We start from the raw sequence: 14,860 nt of genomic DNA, 5'->3' as shown, positions 1-14,860 counted from the left end.
TTTCCTAATATAGGCTGGTCCTACATTGTGCAAAGCCTTGTGAGTAACACAGAAAGCTTTGGAGCGGATACGTTTATGAATAGGCGGCAAGTGCACAGAGTTTAGATGTTCCTTGATGGAAGTTTGTCTAAGAGGATTAAGCCTGGCTGGCAGCCGCTTTCTGAACAATCTGTAAATGATGCGGAATGTATAATGGGGCTGGGGGGATGGTGGAGGCTCTAAATCTTCGGAGCACTCTTCTTGCGTCCATGCCGAGGATTGTCTGCCAAAAAGGAGAATTCCTGTTTTGTCTCTATTTAGTTTGAGACAGTTGATGGTCACCCACTCAGTTACAGCAGCCACGCACTGTTGAAATGGTAATTTGGTATTGTAAAGATCTTCTGTGATGGAATAATGTATGTATTATCCACATATGAGATTATACTAAATCCAAAAGATCGTATAATGAAGGCAAGTGGAGAGATATAGATATTAAAAAGTGTGGGGCTAAGTGAGAAATCAGAGAAACTCCGCGGCATATAGGGGGAGATATTGGAAGAGGGAAAGAGAGGCCATCCAGATTGCAGCCACCCAAAAACATTTCTGCAGATACCAAAGTCAGTCAGGCTGTTAAGCAGCACAGTGTCAAATTCAACAGGGAGATCTGAAAGGACTAGGGTAGGCGAGCCCCCTTGTTCCGGCATGCTTCTAAGATCGACTGTAAGAGCCAGAAGTGTAGATTAGGTGCTATGCAAGGGTCTAAAGCACGACTGTGTTAGGCAGTGTTCTTGCACATAGTCAGATATCTGCAGCTTTTCTGATGGTTTTAGAAGGGGAAGGCAGAAGGGAGATCAGTCTGTAATCGGTTCGAATGGGTCAACATTGGATTTTTTAAACAGTGGAGAAATCATGGCTCTTCCATGATAGAAGACTTTATGCAGTTTCGAAAGAAAGGTTACTTACATAAGCGGACAATTTTGCCTATCCCTAGTTTAAGAATGTGAGTGGGGCAGGGGTCATGAGGAGAATTTGATTTAACTGACATTACTACATAAGTGATCTGCTGGGTGGATAAAAGGGAAACTCATTAAGGGAAGAGCTAGCTTGAGATGAGAACTCCTAGGAGGTAGAGAGGCTTTATATCTAGCTATTGGATGAAGATGGACAGTTTAAGTAGATTGTTTTGCAATTTTGTCTTTGAATAAAGAGGCCTAGTTGTTGCAGAAAGTTTCAGATGAGGTATTACAGCTATTGCCTATCTCGGAGTGGCCAAGGTTCTTAACCATTCCAGGGATACTTATAGTTGGCCTGACTAGAGAGAGTCTAGGAGAGGAGGCAAAGGGTCTCTTTGAAGATAGGAAGTTTCTCTCTGGCCTTTCCTGGCCCTCTGTTCTCTGGAATGGCTACCCTCCTTAATAGCTGAATGGGGCAACACACATATCTGTTGTGCCCATCCTTTGGGTTTCTCCTGAGAAGAGAGTCCAAGTTACATCCCACTTTATTTATCACACTTTGGACTAAGATCAGAGCTGAACCACTCCTCCAGGAATATCACAACTGCATACCTGCTCAGAACCTGTCACAGAACTTAAGAACTGGAATACACAAAGTCTGTAACTTGAAAATAAAAGTATAAGGTTGGGACTGAAACCTCCAGTCAGGGGTCAAGACAGGAAGCTGAATGGGAGGTGGGATATGATAGGAAGAAGCCAAGCTGCAAGACCACCAGGACTGCAAGCACAAAAACTCCAAAGCAGTCTTCTCTTCATTGGTGCTGCCACTGCTTACCCACCTATGCTACTTAGCACTCTCACAGTGCCAACATGTTAGCTGGGCAGGGGCAGAGATAGTATCACCTCTACTCATCGGGCGATGCCAGATGCATATCACCGGGGCAGCGTGCCCCCGTTGACAGCAACACAGGCTAGCATGTCCTGTTCACAAAGAAATAAACAAACTTGGCTGGACAGCTTTCAAGTGACTCTGAGTGAATTGGGCTTCATAGGATAATGGACCAATGCACGCTACCGCAATAGTCTGTCCCGAGGATATTGTGTGTACTGCCATAATATATGTCTTCTGTTGATTGCGCTTAGTATTTCTAATTGTGGGAGTAGTAATAACGTCATTTTATTTTTATAACCCAAAGTACTGTCTGGACAGTAGTCATTTTTGACAGTTGTTTGAAGCTTATCGAATGTTTAGCCTCTAAACCCACCGTTGTATGTGGCAGAGCTTTCATGTGATAATAATGCATGTTCTGTACAATATAGACCTGATGCATATACATATGACTGTATTTAATCTAAGGAAATATGTATAAAAGGTGAAGGACTTAGAGAAGCAGATTAAAGGGCTTCTTTAGAGATTGACTGACGGAGTTCACTGCATCGGGATGGCGGAGGACAATACCGTTGCCATCCTGAGGGGCCTCAGTCTGCCAAATTTAGAGTTGTCAGCTGATCCTGTGGACAGCTATCAACACTGACTGGACATGCTGTTATTGTGGTTCCTGTCAATGTAGGAATTGTTGGATGGAGGGCACAATCGGCTAAAAAGGCCGACATGTTGGGGATGTATGATGAAATATGATTGGGCATATCTAACCTTTGCCCTCATTTGCCAATTATCTGCTGAGGTGTTTATAACAATTAGAATTATTTTGATACAAATGATTTGTAGGAAAATTCATCTGTTAGTAAAATACAAACCATTGTGCGTGCTGTACTGATTTAGGGGTATGTGGTGAGCTCCTAACAATCCCTAACAAAACATAACTTGCTAAATGAGGAGAGAGAGACACCTGTCAGTCCCCTTTTCTCTGAAAAGAATACATTTCCTTTTGGCCTTACGAAATCCACCTGGTATTTCCATATATAATACTGGTGTAAACACAACATCACATCAACTCTCTGAGAAAGCCTTGGACTGCTTGACTTTGCTACCCTGAAAATGAAGTGCTAAACAATCCAGTACTAAAGGGGTGTACTAGGTGATCAGTGCTGGGTACAGTAGTATGGTTAAAGCCCAGGAAGCCACTGGTAAGTGACTCTAATTTCAACAAACTGAGCCCAGTAGGCCCAGGACACTCTAAAAAGATCCCACAGGGAACAATAATTGGATTAGGTTTGAAGTGACCACTTACTTTGCAGAGTTTTAGTTGTACGTGAGAACCCTGCAGTAAACTAGAGAGTAATTGGGAATAAATTGTCTGAGTAGGGACAGTTACCAGCCCTATAGGCTCTCAGGTTTACTATATCTGATGTTGTTTGAGCTCGAAGCTTGGGTTGTGTGAGGCCTGCTAGCCACTGGAGCTAACTCTCGTATCTGCTCTGAAAAGACAGAACATGAGTGGAAGTCTGAAAATGTGGAGAAGACAGCCAGACCATGAACATAAATGGAGGAATACTTGGAAGCACATGACAGACTGTTGAAACACTAGGAGACGGCTGTTCCACCAAGAACTGTGTGTGATCTAAAAGTGGATCAGACCCTGATTTTGAGTTGCAAGTCAATGTTCACTAATCTCTATCCACACCCCGCCCATAATGATCCTTGGATTGCTCAGACCACGCTATCCTGCCAGACAAATGCAGAAGGGGTACTAAGCCCAGTTGCTCAGAATCCATAATAGATCGGCCCCTGGGACATCAGAAATAAAAGGCCTCAGCCCCCACGATACAGCCCAGTATTCACTACTTGCCACGTGGTCCACTGAAAGGAGTTCTGACACTGTCCTACTGGTACAGTGCTCTCCCTGCTGCCCTTCTAAGACCACGAGCAAGGCGAAGTCTCCATACAGGCAAAGCAAGGACATTTACATTTCATTGACCCATGTGGATGTGAATTTCGATCCCAGCAAAAAACGTTTTACGCCGACGAATCCTGCAATACTGCTGAATTTTTGATCATGAGCATTTCACATTGCTCAAACTTTTGTGAGATTTCATAGGTGCAAACTTTAACATATCTTTTGCCCGTGGAGAAATGATTGAAGGAGGCATTGTCTTACAGGAGTCATTTTCTCGTCGGATCAGTCTCATGCCAGTATTTCACGTGATTTTTGAATGAGAGCTATACCCTTATGTTCAGGTTTCATGTAGGAAACCAGCAAGTGTAATTTCTTGTCACTTCAAGTATTTTTCATGAAACATCATATTCAATGACAGTAGACTAATATCTACAAAAAGTGGCAGAGGGAAGACTGCAGGAAATGATTGCACAAGACGTGTCAATGTGAACTGGGCTCAGATGGAATGCAGAAGGACGGTCAGAATATGACAAATATCTCGGACAGCACTTAGGGGGAAGCAGAAGGCATGAAAAAGAGTGCCAGCAGGTGTGTTGTGAAAGATGACATCCCACAAACAGTAGTGATAGCACTTGCATATTCACGCTCTTATCCACATACACTCTCAATTCAGATGATAAAGCACCTGCCTCAGTGATTGGTGTATAGCCTATGTGCTTCTGACGCTCTAAATGTATATGTTTTGCGGGTGCCACAATTTTGCAGTACTGCTGGCGAGCTGTATCTATTCTGCAGAGGAAGGAATCTTCCACTGGTACTGCTTTTTGGGATTTTGCTTATGCCATGCTATGTATGCTCTGTGAGGGGGGATGCTAGAATTGCTGCTGACCAAGCTGCTATGTTGAACCTCCTCTAAGAAAGGTGTTTCCACTGCTGTTACCCTATCTGAACTTGTTATGTGAGGGAAGAAGCATGCACTGTTGATGCTCAGCTTTTAATGTATTCTATAAGTCATGGAAGTGTTAACTAGTGCTCCATTCGGTGTACCTGTTCTGTGTCTGTGACATAGTTTTGTGCTGCTCTTCCTGGTCCTCATAACTATCTGTAGTATCCTTAGGTTGTATATGTTTCTTTACTCCTGTATCTAGCTGCTCAGCCAGTGTGAGTGTTCCGGTTAGAATGTTAGTGTGAGTGGAATGCTTGGGTGCATGAGTGTTGACAGTTGAGGATGGACTGAGAAGCTAGGAGGCTGCTCCTGGTGCGGATTATTATATCTACATCTAAGAACTTAATAAACTACTTCTACTTCTATCTGGCCTGGTCTACAGCGTCTACTTGGGACACCTGAACATGTGGGACCAGCCCACTACACTATCCTTTTCCAATTCGTTGTGTTAGGGAATACTACATGGCTGCTGGAATGATATACCCACAGTTGTACACTATATCATTCTGTTCTTGTAGGCAGCAGAAACCACTATGAAGGGTCAGTCCAGGATAGTCATGCAGCTTCCTCCTCGTCCTCTCTTTGGTGTGGCATAAGACAACACAATGATATTTTTGCTATTTTTCCAAATATATGCCCTAGCTCTTGATTGGTGTTGCGAACTGAGTTGGTGGTTTCAGTTGCATTTACTTCATTCAATCAATCAATCAAACAATTTATATAGCGCGCTACTCACCCGGAAGGGTCTCAAGGCGCTGGGAGGGAGGGGTCCGTTACTGTTCGAAAAGCCAGGTCTTGAGTTGCTTCCTGAAGGGAAGATGGTCGTGGGTCATCCGTAGGTGGATGGGGAGGGAGTTCCATGTCTTGGCCGCCAGGTAGGAGAAGGATCTTCCTCCGGCGGTGGCTCTGCGAATGCGTGGTACTGTGGCGAGGGCGAGGCTGGTCAATCGCAGCTGGCAGGTGGGCGTGTAGAAAGTCAGGCGGTTGTTGAGGTACTTGGGGCCCAGGTCGTGGAGAGCCTTGTGTGCGTGGGTGAGGAGTCTGAACGTGATCCTCTTGCTGACGGGGAGCAATGGCAGGTCTTTCAGGTGGACGGAGATGTGGTTGTGGCGGGGGATGTCCAGGATGAGTCGTGCGGAGGCGTTCTGTATGCGCTGGAGTCTTTTCTGTAGTTTGGCAGTGGTTCCCGCGTAGAGAGTGTTCCCGTAGTCCAGTCAACTGGTGATGAGTGCCTGGGTGACCGTCTTCCTTGTTTCGGTGGGGATCAATCGGAAGATCTTACGGAGCATGCGCAAGGTGTTGAAGCAGGATGACGAGACGGCGTTGTTTTGTCTGGTCATCGAGAGGGAGGAGTCCAGGATGAAGCCCAGGTTTCGTGCGTGGTCCGTTGGCTTGGGGGTGGTGCCCAGGGCAGGGGGCCACCAGGTGTCGTCCCAGGCGGAGGGGGATGATCCCAGGATGAGGACCTACGTCTAGGCGGCTGTTCTTCATCCACTTGGCGACGTCTTTCATTCCTTCATGTAGGTGGCTCTGGCGGTGGCGGGGTCGTTGGTGAGGGAGAGGATCAGCTGGGTGTCATCGGCGTAGGAGATGATGTTGAGGTTGTGTTGGCGTGCGATGTCTGCGAGGGGTCTCATGTAGACGTTGAATAAGGTGGGGCTGAGTGAGGATCCTTGTGGTACGCCGCAGATGACTTCGGTTGCCTCGGATCTGAACGGGGGGAGGCGGACTCTCTGGGTTCTCCCGGCGAGGAATGAGATGATCCACTCCAGTGCCTTCTCTTGGATTCCGATGTTGCTGAGGCGCTGTATTAGGGTGCGGTGGCAGACAGTGTCAAACGCTGCAGAGAGGTCCAGCAGGATGAGGGCAGCTGTTTCCCCGTTGTCGAGCAGGGATCTGATGTCATCGGTAGCTGCGATGAGGGCGGTCACATTCAAAATAATGGCACTCTTGTCAGATGTGACAATGGGTGCTGCTCTATTTCTATCCTGATGAGAATATGCCAACTCCTGGTGGCTTTGGAGTTACCTTCTGGTTTATGCCCGCTTACTTTGGAGTGTATGGTGGAGATGTGTCACAATCTTTCATGGTTGCCTTTCCAGTTCCCTTTGCCTTGCTCTGGATTTCAAAGAAGAATCCTTGCTTATCCTATTCCTAAGAGACCTTCATGTCAGAGTACATTCTCCTGATCTTTATCAACTATTGTCTTTTTTTCTTCTTCAGCAGCTTGCCTTGGCTCATTAGTATTGATGACACAGGACTAAACTTGCTGCTATAGACTTAGAGCTTTGGAGAGGCTCGCTTTTTTCTTTTCAGGGCTATTCTCCTGTCCAGCTAGAGTGCTCTTAATAGGATGTCTTCTACTTCTAACACTTAGGTCCTTCGCGAGGTCAAGTGGGGCCAGTTTATGTTTCTTCCTGCATCCTACTAATTTCACATTTGGGCTGGATTCATGGCTTGAGAATGGCATGATCTCAGGCTTTGCAGGTGTTACTTACACAATAACTAATTTTTTCTTTACCTAAGGAAAAGAGATATACTCTCTTTCTCTGCCCTTTGTACCTTAATGCCAAGGGGACATAAATGTTGATTGTCTTCATGATCTAGGGTCCATACTGCAGTTGAATACTTCCCATAAGGTGGTAACTTCCCATAAGGTGGTAATGATGTTGCATTGTGCCATTGTATGTTGTCCGTTGTTGTCTTGGGGTCGTTTGACCGTGTGGACTCTTCTTTCCTATTCTACAGTGGTTGTTGTTAGGCTTGACTCTAGCTAAACCCAAGGATTGCTCTTCAGTGTGAAAAACGTTGATCTAACAGAGTTGCCCATTATCTTCACCTTGGTAGTGGCTTGTACTTGTGTTCTTTTCTTTTGCCATAGTACGTACTTCCTACCAGGCAGATTATCTTTGCTCCTCGTCTATTCGAGTGTAGGAGGACTGGAGGATCTTCTTTTTCCTACTCTGGGCATCTACCCTGCTTCATCGCCATGAGTGCCTGCTGGATCTAAGCTTATGTTATCTCATGTCAGCACAATGCTAGGCCAGTAGGTTATTCTATTATGGCAGTTATGGCTAATGTTTTAGTTGTCCTTGAGATCTGGGGATTTTACATTGTCCTTGGACTCTTCAGACTTTCTTCGGCCTATTCTGCGACACTCAATGAGTTCAGTCACTCTAGGTCCTTCAGACATTGTTTTTCTTTTCATATTTACATCCCTACATTCTTAATGCATTTGAATCTGCCTCCTTAGATTGGTCTTGATGTTCAAAAGTCTTTGTATGGTGTTGTCTGGATATGTGTTTTTGCTGGAATCCTTATAAAAGTGAGCCTCTATCTGGTCTTCTCTGTGAGGGAGTCACGCCTGTTTTCTTCTGCTGAGTCATTATCTTTGTTGATCTGGATTGTGGTGGTGAGCTTGTTTTGGTCCGCATGATAGTAGCAAAATATAGCACAAAGTTCCCCATGATGTCTGTATTAGTTCAGCAACTCAACCTTCCCTTGCCTCTTTGATTGTTATATCCATCTGTCTTTGGGTTTTCTTTTATTAGGCTGTCCTTGAAATTCTGCATCTTGGTATGGGACAAATCATCTTCCTTATCCCACTTCTGGTTTGGGGGAGGCTGCATTTTCATTTCCTCACCATGATACTGTTGACTCATTTTCAGTTAGCTGAGTCCAGACAGGTTGCGGTTCCTCCATTTTGGGCCTCTTAGTTTGGGTATTCTGTTCCTCTGGGATACGTGGATGCCTGTATTCTCCAAAGCCCCTCTCCTATTTCATGATTGTCTGTCTGAGGTGCATTGCCTATTGGCAATGGGTGGCACTCCTTTTAGCGAGTGTGCTTGTTTGGTGCCATATATGTATGGTTCCACTGATTCTTCTGTTTTGGGATAAACGTGGTTCATCCATTCCACTGTTGAGTTCTGTGGGTTGCCTTCTAGATTTCCAATCTCTAACAAGTGGTTTAAGTGTTTCCATACTTAGGTTGCTCGTGCCGCAAGTATCTTCTGGCATGACCACGTTTTTTCTGCTCTATTTCTTGAGCTTAATACAAGTTTTCTGTTTTTGCTTTTGAATGCCTTTCTGTTTTTTTGGCAAATAGTCTAACAGCTTTGTGTATTCAGACACTCTTGTTTTGCCTTCTGCTCGGAGGAGCTTTGAGGACCAGCTGTTTTGGTCCTGTTTAGTAGTTTATTTCCTAATGTGCACTTTTGGTCATCGCATCTCAGGAGATAATGGAACAGTCTGCTAACCTTCTTGGTTTCGGAAGGGCGTACTATTACTTTTTCTTGCGGTTCCTGAGGTTTGCTTATCCTTGGACTAGTCCATTGTTCATATATTGACATCCATTGATATGGTTTCTCCTTGGCTATGGCCCTGCTACTAGCAGGTATTTAGAGTTGGTCTTGTGGTAGCTTTGTTGATGCACCATTAAGATCTTAAATTTGCCTGCATTTAAATTTTGCAGTGCATTTCCTGTTTGATTCTGTTTCTGAAATCTAGATTTGGGCTTCAGTATTTCTCTTCAGTAATGAATAGGACAAAGATAAGGGATTTTGAGGTCATTCTCCGATTACTTACTAATCTTCATTACTCTTAGTCCTACTCATTCTCTTCTCTTTAATTAGGGATTAACTGGGCGGAAATTTGGTTCTGGCTTGTTCATGTTAGGAGCATGCTCAAAATACCTGTTCTTTTATTAGTGCCCAGTAAGAGGGGCAGTACCAGCCTTTTCAGCAAAATCCTGAAACTTTCGGGTCTTGAGGTGGCGGGATTACTAAGAAAGAAGGACACTAGATTTAGACTAGACTAATGAAGATTACCGCTAAATAATCAGGGAATTAAGTGTGTTAGATCGTTAAGCTGAATTTAAGAAAACGAATGCTATTGATTTCTTAAATGAAAGCCCAGGGCTGGAAAGTTATGCACCAGTAACAAGGCATCATATGATAACCCTATCCACATCCAGCACACACTACATGGCGCACTGCATCTCCAAGATATATTCTGCTGCTGCAACTAAATAAGAAAGAATTTTCCATTGCTCACTACCTCCATAAGTGAGATCCTACGGCTAAGCACTACATTCTCTGCCAACAAAGAACAGACTATCCACCCTGGAAGTAACCTTTAGTTTTAGAGAAACTGTTCAACTGCTTCTATTCTTTCAGGATGCTGTGGTGCACAGACCTTTAGTGGCATTGTATGTTGTTCGTTGTTAGCCAACCCATTTCTTCAGTGTATGCATGTTCAATTGTGTTTCCTTACTCTGTTTGTATTGTTGACTAGTGACTGAGGTGGCCATAGTGGTAATCTACCATTACTTTGCAGACACTACTATGACTTACCATTACTACGCATTTTTTACTTAGCAGAATCTTTTACTTCATGTAATTGAGCACTGCGTGGTTGGGCTCTTCGAACATTTGATACCTAGGCTCTATGTCTGTACACCTAGGTAGGTGAAATATCTTACTTATATGGTGCACTGCAGTTTCCATTCATTTACAACCTGTGACTTATTTCTGTAATTGTAAGCCACACCAAGGCTACTTATATACAAATGTTAAGATTTGCCAGGCCATGTTTAACCTCCTTGGGGAGGCAAATGTTATTTGCTGTGAGAGCAAGAGTCAATGAGCACCTATCCTCTGAGCGCTGGGCCATATGTGATGGTGTGAGGCGGGCACCGCCCATGCTTAGCTCTGTGATTCGGGGGCAGAGCATGGAGATGGAAAGCGGTGCCCCCTCGATACCATGGACTTCCCCACCAGTAAATGGTAGACAAATAGTAGGGATCGGAGTTTGCATACCAATCACTAGACATGCTAAAGGACTGCTGCATCATATGTCACTTCCCACTCATAGCCTGCCAATACACCACTTTCAGGACAGGCAAGGACTAAATATTTAATGGCCCTCACACCTTCCAAGAAAAGCACTTGTTTTGAGCAGACAATGGAGACGTTATAAGAAGATCATTTGGGATGATGGGCTGCATTCTCTAAAGTGTCCACCAGTGGCAGTGTAGTTTAATGTTTACATGTACAAAATGAAAGTTCACTCTCTTCAGCATTTTTAATTGTTTACCGCAATCAGACTGTACCTAATGTAAATCTTCGTAATAAGCGTCTGATGAAAGAAAGCACTACGGAACTTGTCTGGAAACACACACTCACATTGTCTCTCAAAAAGAATAAATATTTGTCACCACCATGAAAGTTCAAGTGCCTCCATAACACATTCACCAGATTTTACAGTACGAACAATGGGGCTATAGGTTGGTGGCCTTGGCCTTCCATTTCAAGTGCTTTGCAGCAGTGTCAAGAACTGTTTAGAGCCTCTTGTTGCTCAAAAGATTAACATTTCTGATATTTATCTCTCTCTATGGACTTTGTTACTTTGGTTTAACTCACAAAAAAGTGTCACTATAAGTGTCACATGTTTGGTTGTTGAATGCCACCTATAAGTACACTCAAACCATGAAAATGTCACACTTAAGCAATCTGAAAACTTGGCAGCTATGCCAGTATCACAGTGGAGAAGCAGCTTAATAAATTACAGACCAAAAGACCACATTTTCCTTCGTAAGTATCCGCAAAGGGCCCCACTAACAGATTACTTAAGGGCTCACCATCTTTTCTGCTAATTTATCTTGTATGTTCAGGTCATTGCCCGCATACAAGGCTGAGAGGACTCGAATCATTCACACGTGAGACATGGAGCTTGTTATTTGCACAATTTGTGACGCTAGTTAATAATACAAAAAATGTCTAGCTATTGCATCGAGAATTTTGAATTCTATAAAGGACGTGGAAGCGTCCTTAATAGAATTTTTACTATAAAAATATATATATTTTTACTATATAAAACACAGCCGTTTACTTTTTAGATTGCCTAACAAACAGTGGTTCTTAACCCTTTGACTTCTGTGGACCCCTACTTAATCACTATTGGAATCCTGGGACGCTCACTGTGTCATTACTGGAAGATTGGGACTGAGTCATTACTGAAAGCTGGGGACCCTGGCTCAAACAATTTGAATGATTTGAACCTCAAACCAATACACAAAAATATAGAAACAAGCATTCATAAAAACATAAATGCTGAAATATTTTATTTAATGTAGAAATAAAATAAAAAAACAATATTAATTTAAATGGGAAGGTTTGGGCTTTCCTAATTCAACTGAGGCCACTCATGGCCTATTCTATTTATTCATTTATTTATGCAGTTTTATATAGCGCAAACTCGACCCAAAGGTATTGGAGGACTTTACATGAGCACCATTTACGTTACACAAGGATATGAGCCGACGCCAAGACTCAAAATTGCTACCCCAGTTCCAAAGTCGGCTGGCCGTTACACCACATCCTCTCCCACTGTATATTCTGTCTGATGCATTTGCAATGCTCCCACTAAACAATATAAGGATATCAACTTTATTTTCAGCATACAATTGTAAATTCCTTCACATTTACCAAACACTTTTATTTTACATTTTGATTCTTTATTTGTATATACTTTATTAATCTGTTAATATTATGTTATTTTCCCCACAGTCATGCACCCCCACCCCCCGAGTAAGCACTGCAGACCACTAGCAGTTAACAGGTTAAAAACCACTGTAATAGAACATTAATTCTATGTCAGGACCAGAGGCAAAGGTTATGGATTTCTTTTTTCACTTTATTTTCACAGCAGTATTAAAAGAACTTAAATAAAAAACAGTAAAACATCACAGACTACACGTCCCATCAACCATAGGGGAGCAGTCTCCATGGTAATCATAGTCCAATCACAGTTCAGTCCATTTCATATAATCATGTGACGTCCCTTCTTCTTTCTCTTTCTTCACTGCTCATCAGTTAAGCGCATTCCTATCATTCCTGTCTTATCTGATGCAACAAAGTAGATATCTGTATTGTGCTTTCACCGTTTTATGGGCTAGGTATTATTACCCATTGTTCAGCACAGAAGGCTTTCACCTGAGCGCTTTTGCCTCCTGCTGTCGCGGACCTATCGGTTGCGTGTCTTTTGGCTATACGGTCTGTTAGGCGCCCGGAGACCGAACCAGGCAGCTCCTTCGAGGGCTCTTGTCTGCACTCTGTACCCTCTTGGAGATTAGGACACTCTGAGCCTGTGGGCTAGGACCTCTCCCCGACCAACTCTCACCACACTGACACCGCAACACGGTGCAGACCTCTGTACGGTCGGGTGACCACAGCGCAACCTGGTGTCGGTTTCCGGTATTTTTTGCCACACATTATTACAGCTTTGAGCAGTCGGCGCACGGGCGAGGAGGCTGCCCTCTTTAAATTCTAGCTGTTTTTTTTTGTGTGCTTACACCCTCACATTAATATGCCCTCATCTGGAGACCATGTTTACTCCTCATTCCAGGAGGTAGAGGAAGAATGCCCCCCCCCCCCCCATTGCCTCCCGCCTGCGATAGACCAGGCTCAGTCACAGGCTATTTCTAGGGTGCTGGCCCCCCTTAGGGATCAGGTGTATAGACTGGCAAAAAGCATCCATGGGGTGTTCAGCGATCTCACTCAAGTAGGGGCGGGCCCTAGTGGTTGCCTAGTGGTGAGTAAAAGGGCCACAAAGCATGATGCGGGGCACTTGAAAGGATTTGATAGGCTCAGGGAAGCCTTCCAGAAGAGTGTGCAATCGCTGAAACTTGTACCCTGCCGGGAGGAAGGCGATCACAGAGAAAACAACAACACTGACGTTCCAAATACAGACCCCGATGGTGGTTTTCCCTTTGGAGGGGAGGGTGTATCAGAGTTTCTCCTCCAACGAGGATAGGGACATGGCCGTCCCTGCCGCCCAGGATCCGAAGCCTTTGAGACCCCAGAGGGAGATGGCGGTCACTCGGATATGTTCAACCCTACAGAGATATATCACCCCAGTTTGGCAGAGTGGACCCCTGATGCCAAAGCAGCTGAGTATGTGGCAGGAAAGATCCACCAACCCTTGGAGAAGGAAGTTAGGACCTGACTCTGGTGGTAATGCCCCAGACCTTCCTAAAGGGGAAAGTGGTGAACATGCCAGAGAACGATTAGAAGTTGTGTACCTTTTTCTCAAAATATATGAGCGATCCCAAAAAAGGAATTGATCGGTCCTGGAGAAATTACCAAGACAAGCTCCTCAATATAATAGGCCCCTTGACCCAGATTATTCAACTAGCGGAATGATCTAAGGCTTCAGGAACCCCTATGTCTCCGGACATGGTCGTTGGCTGGGCGCAGAGAGCTATATGCCTCCTCAGCAGCACAAACTGTGTCCTGGTGGCGGAGAGTAGGACCCGCCTCACAAAGATCAACCCCAAACGAGGGGACCTAGCTACCTCTAAGGCTGGACCCATTGAGCAGTGTAAGCTCTTTGGAGAGTCTTTTGTCAAAGAGCTTAACAAGTTCGTCCCCACCTTTTCCGCCCTGGATAAGGCCCAAGCCTCCATCAAGAAGATATTCCCAGGGCGCGTTTTGCTGGGGCCAAAAGAGGCAGGGGCCACTCCTCTGGTCGTGCTTACAAGCAAGGTCCATCCAGAGGCCAACAACAACGGAACAATGGCCGGAATGATGGCTGACAAGGGACCATTTACCCCAGCTGAGGTTTTGGCAGAGGGAAAGGTGACCGAACCAACAGTGGAGGCACCATTGCTTCATGGGGACCCTCTGGTAAGGCTTCCCCTTTCTTCCCCGCAAGATCTAAGAGGGAGGCTACTGCACTTTGCACACAACTGGGGACGAATTACAACGAACCCATGGGGTTCTTCAGACTGTAAGGGACTTCCATATAGAGTTCTATTGTGCCCCTGTCAAAGAGTTGCAACCCAGACCCTTGATCTTTTCAGCAGAAGTGGAATGTCTCAAAAGTAAGTAAGTAAGTAGGTAAGTAAGTAAGTAAGTAAAATATCTTTATTCGATTGTTTACGTATAACAATCATAAAAGTACATTACATAAACATTTATCCACACAATAAAAAAGAAGAGTAAGAAGGGTGGCATCAAAGCGGACATAAACACTAGCATAAAAACAGAATTGTAGTTAAAAAAGATAAAAATGCAGTAGAAATATAGGTACGTTCAGCAGCATAATTATTTAACCTTCCATGCTTTTTCTATGTTTAACTGCAAGTTATAAAAAGCTACATATAAACATAGTACATTCACTATTTA

The sequence above is a fragment of the Lissotriton helveticus genome, chromosome 9 (assembly GCF_964261635.1).
Source record: "Lissotriton helveticus chromosome 9, aLisHel1.1, whole genome shotgun sequence".
Classification (NCBI taxonomy): domain Eukaryota; kingdom Metazoa; phylum Chordata; class Amphibia; order Caudata; family Salamandridae; genus Lissotriton; species Lissotriton helveticus.
Note: the sequence above shows the minus strand (reverse complement) of the source record.